This window comes from Carassius auratus, chromosome 11, assembly GCF_003368295.1.
Source record: "Carassius auratus strain Wakin chromosome 11, ASM336829v1, whole genome shotgun sequence".
Taxonomy (NCBI): Eukaryota; Metazoa; Chordata; class Actinopteri; order Cypriniformes; family Cyprinidae; genus Carassius; species Carassius auratus.
In genome coordinates this window covers 9,562,064-9,575,350 of record NC_039253.1, presented here as the reverse complement: position 1 = coordinate 9,575,350, position 13,287 = coordinate 9,562,064, and the positions used below count along the sequence as shown (strand labels likewise).

Sequence of the window (13,287 nt, the reverse complement as noted above, 5' to 3'; positions counted from 1 at the left end):
CATTTTTTTATTTAATTATATTGATCTATATTAATATTAAGTGTAAATGAAAATACATATCTTTCTTTAACAATTTTATTTCATTAATTTCCATTTATGCAGATTTATTTACATAAGTTTTCATAACTTTACATACAATTTCATGAATTATTTATTTACTTTTTTGATGCTGCAAGGTTGCTAAGACAATATGCATCCTGTCTTGTCTTTCTTTTCCCCATTAAAGATTTCTACCATCTTTTTTTTCTTCTTATGTATACTTCCAATTCCTTTACTCACGACTAACCTGAACGGTGACGTCAAAGATAGCAAATACGGGATGCAAATAAAAAATTCAATTTGATGCTTTTGAGTGCCCTTCAGAATGTTACTATGAAAACATAATACTTCATTTTGCTTGAAAAAATAAAACTCCATCAAGAGAGAAATGCTTTTTGCCCAGATAATGGTGTAGTTATGGCATCTACCAGCAGGTGCTATGTTGCTGATCAATACGCAGCGAGGGAGCTGACTTTCTTAAATAAGGAGTTTGTCGATAGTTAGTATGGGCCTCTCTAAAAATGCCATTTTAGGCAGTGTGTCACTATAGAGTTGGACTTGAGTTACAAAATGGAGAGTGAGACTGAAGCTGGCGCTTTGGTAAAGCTCATTTTTGGTGGGATGCTGGGCAGCGGCTGGCAGAGAAACTTAGTGATTAGAAGTGAATTCGCTCACTCTCTGGAGAATTATTAATTACAGTCATTTAAATGTACCCAGCGCTGGCCATGTCCTGCTCTAAACACAGTGACTGAGTGTTGTTACAGAGAAATGAGCCTAACTTACTGCAATTACAGAGTCTAGCTGTTAGAGCCAAGAAAATGCTCAAAGAAAAAAGCCATTTCTCTTTTGCAGCGTTGCGCACAATGACTCACAGCTGTGACTGGAAGGCCGCTGTGAAAGAGAACGAACACGCTCCTATTTGATAAATTCGGTTCGGTTTCTCTTGCTCTCACCCTGGCTGAGGTCCTGAGTGGGAGTGGACTTGTGGATGGTGTGAATTTGCTTTCTGGTGCTTTGGTTGGGAAGTTCAGAGGCGTTTATGCCTTGGCACACTCGTCCAAGCACAGTCTGTCTCGGTAATTGTGGATATAAGCGGTCAGTCATGCTTTTCCTGCCCACCAGCTAACTGGACATACACGCCACTGGCAAGGCCAGAAATATCCGAGTGAGTGGATCTAGCTGAAATTGGGTGGACGTCTGCTTGCTGGCTATTCTCAAATTTTTTACATTTTCCTTAAATTTGTATCCCTTTCCTTTGCTTTTAAAAGACTTATCTGGTCATTCACACAGGCAGGCACGCAGGAAAGTGAATAAAAAGATCTGAATTACTGATTTCCTACTTACTTTTGTACTCTTTTGTTTTATTAGCACACTGGTGGTGTTCAGTGAAATTATGCTATTTCTTTGTTTGATTTTGTTTTTTGTTTTTTGCTAAAAATTGTGCAAGATTTTGACAATGCACTAAGTGTCAGTGTAATAAAAAAAAGTTATTAATTAAATGAAGTTTTATTGTTTTTCATGCTTTCTACTTTAAAAAAAATCATGTTTAATTCAATGTTCCTTGTGATTTATTTGTAATTATCTGTAAAATGTATTAGCTACTGTATTTCTGAAAATCTGAAATTAATTATTTTTTTCAGTGCAAGAACAATGTTAAATGATAAATATAAACACCATGTCATATTTAATGTTGATATGTGTGTGTGTATTGTATTTGTAAATTAGTTTTTTACGTTTGGTGTGTTAAATCTTGACACATAAATTTGCACATTGTCTTAAACTAAATTATTTTTTAATTCTAAACCATAAACCATCAGACTACAGTTGGTCAACCTAATTTTTTTTCCATGCTCTTGCATGTAAACTAATAGTTTAATATGGCACTTCCATTTCAAGCAGCATTGATCTTTGTAAGGACATTATCAAAATGTGATTAATTATTTTAACTATACTTCGATACCAGAGCTTTATGACTTCTTTCATTCATATAATCACCATATGCAGTCTCTGACATGACAGATACCAAATGGTGAGTTAATATTTTTTTCTTTTTAAGTGAGACAATTGCATTACAAACTGAATACGCCACCAATAATTCAGCTACTGTTCAAACATGATGAATTCAGTGCATTTGTCTTTTCTGGAAACGTGCTCTAATTAGCATCATCACCATCATAATCAACCTTCCTACTCTGTCTCCTTCATTAAACGATGTGTTTAAGTAATGGTTTTGATGACCGCTTGATTAGCAGTGTTAAATAGTTGTTTGTATTTTCACAGAGTGTTGTTTGTTTTCTCACATGCTCTTCAGAAAGCAGTTTTTTGTGTGTGTGTGTGTATGGAGCTGTAATTCATTTTTACGTCTGGATTCATTTGTGTGGACGGAGCTCTCGATGGTTTGCGTTCTCTCACCTCGGATGACACTAATGACTCGTCCCCGTAAGCCCAGAGAGGCACATAATTATTGCTTATTTCTGAATCGCCTGTTCCTGTTAATTTGTAAATGTGCTTCTTACAAGCAAACTTGTCAGAATGTGTTTGCATGTCCCAAACAAGAGCCTTTCATGTATTCTACACGATTATGCTGTTACAGATTTTTTCTTACCTTCTGTGTAAGTTCCAGCATTGACACTGTAAGAGTCAGTAGAAAAATGATTGACAGTTCAGGCTGTGTCTAACAAAACATCTGTGGTCAAATTTGTCTTTTTTTTTTCTACTTTCCATAGTGTGGCAAGTTTGTTTTAGTCGATCAAACAAAACAACATCAGTCTGTCATCATTGTCAATATGATCATATTTGAAGGAAGTATTGAGTATTGCATTGCACAAAAAATACTAAACTCAGCTAATTAAAGTAGCTCAATATTCCTGGACACGAGAGAGGCCAGAAATTAAAATTCTGTCATCATTTACTCACCCTCAAGTAGTAATAAATCTATATGAGTTTCTTTTGTTTTCTGTTAAATACAATAGAGGATATTTTGAAGAATGCTGGTAACCAAACAGTTGCTGATCCAAATTGACTTCCATAGTATTTTTTCCTATACTGTGAAACTCAGGGGGGACCAGCAGCTGAACAACAATAACCAGAAACTCATACAGGTTTGGAACAACTCGAGGGTGAGTAAATAATTAAAGAATTTTTTTTTTGAGGGTGAACTATCCCTTTAACTAGCATAGTGCATATAATTCAGTCTTAGAAGAACTGGATGAGAGATTTGAGTTTGTTTTGACATCTCTGATTGCTGATTGCAGATGACTTTGGAACTGTGAGCACTTTCCGAGATGTTGTTGAGATCTAGTGGTGACACATGTGAGAGAGCTTATTAATTATTCACAGCTTATTAATATTTGAACAACTTTTGTCTGCCAAATCAAAGTCATATGGTACAACCAACATGCTGAAACATAGGAAAAAAAGACCCCCCGTCACAGACCCTAATGACTGTGTGTCAAGGTCAGAGAGTTTCTTAAGATATTGGATAATTTGACCTTTTTATGATAGAATTCAAGACAAATTCAGAGTGTAGCCTAAATAGCCATGTAATGTGTCACCAAGGTGTAATGTGTAAAAGTTTATGAAATACATATGACGCCAACATTAAAAATAAGAGCACATTTTTTTAATTGATTTTTAAAGTGTTTTCTTTTTCACTGGCTACGTTTACATGCAACCAAATAATCGGTTTGTATTTGGATTGACAGTTCAATCGGACTGAAAAGCCTTCATGTAAACACCTTAATCGATCCGATTGAGCTCAGTTGAAGGGGAATTGAAGGGGCTGGTCTGTTCCTCTTCGAATAGGATTGAGAGTGCATGTAAACATCGATCGGATTGAACCAAGAAACTGAAAAGACTGCGCATGTGCAATGACGCAGAAATAACGTAATTGTCGTATGACTTGCGAAACGAGCTCAATTCCTTTTGCATAAAATGTTGTATAAATGCACATCTTGTCATTATAAAACTCTCTTTTCATTCGGCAACTGTGAAGTGGAGCTGGAGAACCTGGTTTTGGATACTGATTCACAGGCAACCCGGTTTGGGCAGGGGGAGGGTGTTTTATTTTTTGTATGATAAATATGAGCATCACAGCACAGCAGTTTATGTGTATATATATCCATAAATTGATAAATATCAATTCTGCTGTTAAAAACAAATAAAGAAACTGTGTAGGAGAGTGGTTATTATGTGCAAACAAAGATCAATTCGCTTTTCACTTTCACTATTTGTGCAGTGTGAGCATGTCAAAAAAATATATTCCGATTTGAAGCTTGTGACATAAATGCGCACATCAACCCGATCACTTTTTTTAACGGTCATGTAAACACTACATTCAGATTCATCAATCGGAATAAATTCAGTTCGATTGAACCAAAAATTGTTCATGTAAATGTACCCATTGTCCTATACAATTTAATTGTCTCGGTTTAATCTCTTTTCAATCTGACTGCCATTTATTGAGTCATTAAAGCTCATTTGTAATTTTTCTTTAGTCCATGGGACATACTGGACAGGAAGAGGCATCTCAGACCTGATAAATGTCTTTTCCGATTTTTGTTAGCATGCAGTGATTCATGCTCCTGGCAGCTTTATCCACCCTTCAAAAAGCCCATGAGTCAGTTCCTTGTCAAAGGTGTTTGCCACATCTGACTACACACGGAAAAGCGCTGCATAGTGCTAATCCTATAGAAAAGCTGAAATATGATGTTGTGCGCTGATCTATGAGGATTACTGTCCTCTAATTCAGAGGTAATCCCCTAAAGTGAATTCACTAATGACATTAGCACCTTTTTTTTCTGCTGGAAGGAAAATGGAAAGAAAAGGGCCTCGCTTTAAAGGACTGTGTGACCTCACATTGGATGTATTGATTGTGACATCACATCTACGGTTGGGAATCTTAAGAAGTGAAAAATAATAAACAGTAGTCGCGAGAAGATATGACATTCTACAATAAAACATTGCATGCAGATCATTCTTATGACTGCATTCTGTCCGGTTTTTTTTCACGTCGAATCCCTTTGTCATTGGATTCTGCCTGTTTTCCATTTTTATTAATTATTTCTGTCCGTGTTTTCCATTTTTATGACTGGATCCTTTCTGTGTTTTCTATATCTGTTCAATTTTTATGAATGGATTCCGACAGTTTTTTCCATGATGATTCCATTTTTATGACTGGATCTTTTCCATAACGATTCCATTTTCATGACTGGATTCCACCTGTGTTTTCCTCGGTGACTGCATTTTCTCTTATTGGAGTCTCCACATTTTCCACATCAATTCCATTTTTATTGCTGGATTCCATCCTTGTTTTCCAACCTCAATACCATTTTTGTAAATGGAGTCCACCTGTTTTTTCCCATGTTGATTTCACTTTTATGACTGCATTCCGACATTTTTTTTTTCATGTCGATTTATATTCCACCTGTGTTTTCCATGTTAATTCCATTTATTATTTTATTTTTTAATTTGTTGATTGGATTTTAGCCATTTTGCACCTCAATTAAATTTTTATGGTTGGATTCTGCCTGTTTTTTTCCATGTCGATTCCTTTTTTAAGAATGGATTCCATCTGTGTTTTCCACAAAATGCCCTGCTATAAAAGGATCCACTCCCAGTACTTCACCCACTTTACACCAGAACTGCTTGCAGAAACAAAAGTAAGTCTTATGGATAAGATCCGGTTCACAGTTCCCAAAGATCCCAACAGTAAAACATAGGCAGGTGTGGGCGGAGCTTCAGAAAGAATAGAGGATCCTGATTTCAGAGTCTCAATTACGAAGTGGCGGGCTTCCTTCCAGTGTCCTTGATGAGCTTCTTATTAATAACCAAGCACATGTTCAGGTTCTGATGAATTCAAGAGCACGTATCTGCGTCGCCAAAGTGAGACCCCCTACCCCAGCCCCCCTCTTCTCTTTCATTATTGCTTTTCTTTCCCCAACCTGCTGCGTTAAGTTGCATGAGTTGGACGTCAGGCTCTCTGGCAAACACGCTTGCTCGGTCTGTCAGATGTGACGGTGGGAGAATCGGTGGGTGATTAATGAACTCATGTCTGTTACCGAGTTCAAACCGTCTCCGTCAACTCACGGGTGGATGTGAGAGGCTGACAGCCCACGGCGGATTAGCCGGCGCTGGACTGTTTCCGTGTGGCTCTCAGTTCTGGAGCCTGAGGATTTAATCTGGACAAGAGAAACATGGCCACACGCCTCAAAAAATAGTATCCTTCAGCTCGATAGGAGCAGCGTTTTGGCCCACGTTCTTATGCACTACCCGCTGAGCGTATTTACATGTCGTACAAAAGTGCGCAAGTAGACGAGTTTGTCAGATTCAGGCCCTTAAGCTTACTTCTGCCACAGCTGATCCATGTTTAGATGTTAAAAGAAACATATAGTTGCCATAGAAACCTTAGCAGGCCTCAGGCATAATGCACAATCAGCTGGTCATTATGAATAAATCCCAACAGGCTGAATCAGGGCTTGAAGGGGTTTATTCGGTCATAATGATGTCTGACTGTAAGCAATCCTGCTATTACAAGGCTACCTGCAAAATAAATAAGGTAAACGGACAAAGAAATAAAATAAAATTGTATCATTGTATTAACAAAGAGATGAAGTGAAGGGGTTATGTTAAGGCTTCAATTTATTTGCTCATATATATATAGTATAAAATGCAAAGGAGCGATGTTGTTAGAGTAGACTACAAAAGCAAAAATGTATAAAATTGAAAATGTTTTAGATTTTATTTAAACAAATGTAAAAAAAATAATAAAAAAATAATAATAATGTTCCAGATTTATCACAATATTCTTAACGTTGTTCATTCAAGCTGTATATACTGTATACTGTACACATTTTTATGGAATAGTAATTATACAGATACTGAGAAAACAGTGGTTCTTATGACAGTTTTTTAGTGATGATATCAATTCCAAAAAACTTAATATAACATACTATTTATGGCTATTTATAATGAATTGATATAAATCTAAAATTCAGGATTCAAACTTGATGATTCGTTAAAATTTTTATCTCATGAGGCATTTTCTCATGATTCAAACTGTAATCTGTATTTGTGTAAACTCATTATTTTAGAGTACATACAGTAGCATTTAATTCAGACTGCATATTCAATTCACAACTTGAGTGAAATATGATGTTTTTTATTATTCTGCTAACAAGTTGTGCAGAAAACACTGGCATAACTACAATAGAAACGATTAAAAATGTTATTTATAAGCATTTAAAGGAATTTCAAATTACAGTTCTGCTTTGCTGTAACATTATACTGCCACGATAAATGAAAACCCATTGCAGTGTTAGACCAAAGAATGGGCACATGCACTCTAAATTTACAGACTTTAGGTCTCCTCAAGACCTTTTCAAGGGTCGTCATAGTTGTCTCTTCACACGGCTGTTTCTTCTCAGTGCTGGCTGCAGTTGCTCTAGAGACAAAACTGAAGGGTTTTTCTTGGATTCTGTGCTGTTCCTGTGGGTGTCTCTTTAGATTAACTTTGGCTGCTGATTTTTTTCCCCTCAGGAAGAAAATGGCAAGAAAAATGGTGTTCTTTAACCCTGGGCAAATTTTCCAGGCCTGCTAAAGTGCTCCAATAAAAGGGGCCCCTTCAGTCCCAAGCGAAGCCTGAGCGTAGTTTATGGCCGCTTGCAGATATGGATGACTAGATGTCAGTGGCCTTGTTATAACCGCACTTTCCAACTCCATTTTGTTTTTTAAAAAGCTGCTTGCTTATTGTTCCGTTAATAAACTCACAGGTTAAAATTGAATTCAACTTTTATGTACAAGTTTCTTAGGTTGTCAGAAATGTTTTTTTGTGTGTTTCCTCTTGAAGCTCTTTCAAAACGGGCATCAGGACAATATGTTGTAAAGTCCTTATCCAGTGAAAATAAATGCAGACATTCTTTCCAATAAAAATCTGACGAGGCAAAATAATGTAAGAGAATGTTTCTTAAAGTATGAGATGCCATGAAATATGCCACAAAAAAATCAATGATATTCAAAAGTAAAAGGAAACAGACATTGTTTTGTCTTTTGATTAATCTCAGAATAATTACATTTAAGATTAAATTTAATTATTGTTTAGATTATTCTTAAAGGTCTTAAAGCAATAGTTCACTCATAAAGAAAAAAATATCTTTTTTTTACACAGTTTCATGTCATTCCAACTATCCATGAATTCCTTACTCCCATGGAAAGCCAAATTTTAAAGAATTATACTGGTCACAGATTTTAAAGAACCAGCTGAATTAGCATTATTTTAGTATCATTAAGGCTGTTATAGTTTTATTGGTATTCAGAATTAGATTTTGTTTTAGTATTTTCTGTTTTAATTTTTTTTTCACATTTAATTCAAGTTTTAGTAAATTAGTTGCATGTTTTTGCCATTAAAAAAAAGAAAAGAAAATCTGTATACAGATTTTATTCATTTTTATTTCAGTTTTAGTGATTTTAGTACATCAAGGTAAACTAAATGTAAATAGGATTTTTACTAAAGTAAGTTTTACTATATATATATATATATATATATATATATATATATATATATACATATATATATATAACCCTGAGAAAGTGACTACGTAAACGAATCATTTAGATTCATTGTAAAGATCTGAATCAAAAGAGTGACTCATTTACAAAAGACATATTGCTACATCTCTTCTGGATGCCTCATGAAAGAGTCAAACAGGTTTTGAACAATGTGTCATGAATTGTTCATATTTGGACAAATCCTTTAATCTGCTGCTTAACAAAAACTAGTTTTTGCAGAAAAACAAGTGGTGCCATTTTTCCATCGGTGTGAGCACCGTTGAGGGATCCTGCCTGCCTTTTGACTGATCTCTGGCTTGATAAATCTCACCGGAGCAGCACCGAAGAGAAAGGCCAGCGAGTAACAAATTATTAAGCCGTGTTACTGCCGCCGATTCTCAGAGATGTGTCAGAAAAGAGGCTTTAATGAGCTTCTCCAATCAATAATCCTTTAACGAGGATAAGAACTCTCTGATGAAGTGGGATGCCGAATTCCCCTCCACAACATCCTTTTCCGCCTCTCACTCACCTGCTTTGTTTGTCTCAGTGGAGGCACGGTCACAGAACGCAGTGCTCCCCACATCGGCAATCTGCAGTTACACAGCGCCTCTCTCCCCACATTAGCGAGCTGCAATCACACAACGCACCCCGCATCGGCAATCTGCAGTCAATAGGCCGAAAAAGACTTTATTTGCGAGTATTGACAAATGGGATGATGAAGTCAGGATGGGTTCTCTCTCCCAACTCGGCTGGAAGTCTCATTCCATTTGGATCGAGAACAGACAGTGGTTGTTAAATTAATGATTCGAAAGACTGGGTTTGGGTCGAGATGGTAGGGATTGTTGAACAAAACATGAGAATTCAGTCATCATTTACTCACCCTCATTTTGTTTCGAACCCGTATGCTGTTATTTAAGTCTTTTGAAGAAATACAATAGCTTTAGTGAGGAACAAGGAAAATTCAAGAGATTAATAAAACATGGGTTTGGAACAACATGAGGATGAGTAAATAATGACATTTTTGTGGGCTATATTGGTTGCAGTATACTGTATTTTTATGTTTTTAATAGTTTTTTTGTTTTATTATTGTGCAGAGATATTGCAAAAACAGATTTTTCCAAATTTCCATTTGGAGCCATGTCAGACAAGTAGATTTTTCTTATTCTCTCACCACGATCGTCACAGACACGCACATATTTTAATGCTCTTTCAATGCATTGGTCATTAATCTTGAGAACAAATGAGGTAAGTTATGACATTTTCTCGAAAAGATAGTGGAAAGCCAGAAAAATTCACCTCAGGTTTCAAAGATGAAACTGCTGACACAGATTCTATGTTTCATTTCTTATTCACAAAGTGCAGGCACCCCTGTTGATTAATACTTCTCATGATTGATCCTCCTTCGCCAAATGACTGGATTGCAACAAAAGCTTGCAGAGATTTCCAAGAACAACTGACCTCTCTCGTTCTTCCTTTTAATTTCTTCCTGTGCCTTTTCGGGCAGACTCTGTCTTAAAGCTGAAGTGTGTAATTTTTCTGTCACTACTATCACCAGCTGGAATAGTGAAAGTGATGAGTGTTTTCAAACATTTCCAAAAGATTTCCATTGGCCGAGTCAACCATTAACCCCGCCCCAAACTCATGCCATTGGCTGAATCACTTTAGACACGGTTTAATCACGGTTTAGTCAGCCTACATATGGTTTAATTTTTTATTCTTTTTTGACTACATTTTAAACTGAGGTACGAGAACGCATGGTATATAAGTATATATAAAAATAACATTGTTTACCTTTTTCAGATATGGAAAATTTTGATTTACTCACCTTAATGTTGTTTTGAACTTGCATGATTTGTGTCCATGTGTTTTTCAGAGGAAAGAAAATAATTAGGGCTGCACAATAAATCATATGTTAATTTTGATCAAGATTTCTAAAGAATAATCATCTCCAGTATTTGTGGTTGTTTATCTTCAGTTTCATTTTAATTTGGCATTTGCATTATATTGCAAATGCCATGCCTCCACAAGCTTTCATGGTTGCTGTTGCCAGATGTTAAGGTTTGAAATCTCCCAATCAGAGCATTTCTCCTAAATCGACAGATTTTCTGCCCAGTGGTTTGCTTAATCTTCCCAACCTGGCAACAATATGCACACACTCTCTGCATTACGGAAAAAGCACTGATGAACTAAAATGCCGGCAATATTTACATGTTGTGAGAAGCATTGACTGTAGGTGGCTGTTTCACTGATGCTGTTGTCACTGCAAAGTTGTTGCAATGATACTGTGGACTCAGAGCATCAGGCAGGAGACTGTCCACGTTTAATGTGATTACTGTTGGATCCCACTGTGAGTTCACCTGCTGGAACATGTCCTATTATTGAAGTAAGAGGGAATGTACAGAAACTAAGTGTCACTGGGAGCCGATTCATTAGGCCCTATAAACACTCAAACTCAACTACTTTATTGAACCATTTGGTTTCTGAATAACAAAACAAAACCAAAATTCATGTCTGAGTTCAGAACTGTACTGCTAGGGACCCTGAGTGATTGCCCAAACCCTGTGGGGTGGTATTTTTAAGGATTTTGGAGGGGTCTGTGGTGCATGTTCCCGTCAAAAGAAGGGTTGCCTCTCCATGCAGCCAACTGCTACTCAAGAGTAAGGCCAATGTTGCCTGTGGTAACCTCACAAAGCCAGCCGTGGTGAGGTCATTGGAGGTTGGAAGGAGTGTTTTTTTTTTTTTTTTTTTATAGATAAGGGGAGGGAGAAGGGGGCAGGTGGGGTTCAGGATTATGGGGATTGTCCTTTGGAAACCTTTTCATTTTTCCCCCAAATCTGATTAGCCTTTGAGATGTGTTTAAGCAAAAAGGGAACAAGGGATGCAAGAGGGGGATGAGAGGGGTTAGATCTCTCATCGTTCAGCTTTGTTCACCTGCTATAGAAAGACTCAGTGTTTCACAGCAAATTAGGCTCTTAAGAGCTGTGGTCCAGAGGAGCTTGCAGCACTGATTGCATATGTTTTGGTTTGCAGGTAATGAAGGGGTACGTGTGTGAGTGTGTGTATCATTAAATTGTACAGTAAAACTTGGCAGCTGTGTAGCATATTTTTAGGTTTTACAGATTGATTTTTGAATTGAAAAAACGGCTTATTTTATTAATATAAATAATATTCATATTACTATATATTCACATTACCATATTACTTTTTTAATTTGGTGAAACAAAAATAATAATGTAATAATTAATAATGTTCTGGTTCTTGTTTTCTCTCCTTGCAATACAGTTAATGGTAAAAGTTTTAAAGCATCATGAAAGCTTTTGAAAAGTTGCTGATACTTATTTAAAGCCATATGATTGGTTTTTGTGAGGAACAGACCAAAATTTAAGTCCGCCCTAACATCATCCTGGCTCTCATTCTCTTGATTGACTTAAGAAGATCTAACTCACAATAAGGATTTGTTTACAATGTCTACGATTCCTGATTGAACTGTTCTTAGAAGTCAGTTGATTCAGTTCTCAAACTAGTCTTAAGTAAAAAAAAAAATTGTTTATCTCACCACTAGAAAGGGAAAACATAAAAAAACATCTGTCCATCACCCAGAGTTACTGTATTACTTAAGAAATTTTTAATCATAATGCACACGTCACTTTTATGTGTTTTCTTTAGAAAAGATATAGAATAAGAGCAACAGCACATTAAACAGAATATCTCATTTTGTCTTTCTTAAAAATGAAAGAACATCATACAAGATGAGAGTGAGTAAATTATGAGAGAATTTATATTTTTAAGTGAACAATCCCTTCAGGTCATTCTAAAATTTGATCTAGGGTTCTTTTGAAAGCGCGTGGTACTCCTGCATTATACATGCTTTATCCAGCAAGAGGGGCCCATTCCCTGTTTCCACAGTGCTAAACTGGGCTCAGCGCCCACTCTACAGTAAATTCATGACACGGACATTTGGCCTACGGTCTCTCCGACTGTGGAAAAATGAGCGGGCAGGAAGCTATAAGCCTTTGTTCTCGCAGGAAAACACCAGGGTCACATGGTATACGATGGCACTGATGCTTAAACAAACGTAAAAGGAGGGAAAGACAGACCGAGAGAGAATATAGATGAGTGAAATTTTGCACGCATGAAAGATAAAAGATACGAGACAGCTGTGTCTGCAGCCCATAGGAGCTTGTTTGCAAAGTCATTTTTCATCGCTGGGTTTCAGACCAACATTATGTTTCTTGAAACTACACACATTTTCCGTGATTCCTTGTAATGATATCTAATCTAAATTGCATGTGTAACTGGTCATTTTTTTGCTCAGCAAATAGCTGAGAAGGGGGGAGTTCTGTCGTTCCATTCGCTGACTTTTTCAAACCCATATCCACATCTGTGTTTAATATCCTCCTTGATTTGGCGTTCCAATGTTTAATGGAAGTAGTTATTGTCATTACTTTGTACACATTGGCTGATGTGTTGTTATTAAAATGACTGTAATTTATAGCAAAATTCAAGTGTATGTTCGAGTAATTGGAAATATAAAATCTCTGATGGGAAGCCAGTAAATGTACCGTTTCCCAGATCCTGAGCAATTCATATGAAAAATGAGCCCGACGTATGTAGGGTTCCCTGTCACTCACAATGCAAAAAAGTTGAAGGCCATTTCATCTGTGCTCGATACTTCTCTTAAAATCATCTCTGTATAATATATCG

General features: G+C 36.5%; 1 protein-coding gene across 1 annotated transcript in view; it reads left to right on the top strand.

Annotated features, from left to right (window-relative positions):
* Positions 1-13,287, top strand: part of LOC113110969 (ephrin-A2-like) — a 118,823-nt gene that overhangs the window by 33,434 nt on the left and 72,102 nt on the right. The gene's annotated exons all lie outside the window — the stretch shown is intronic.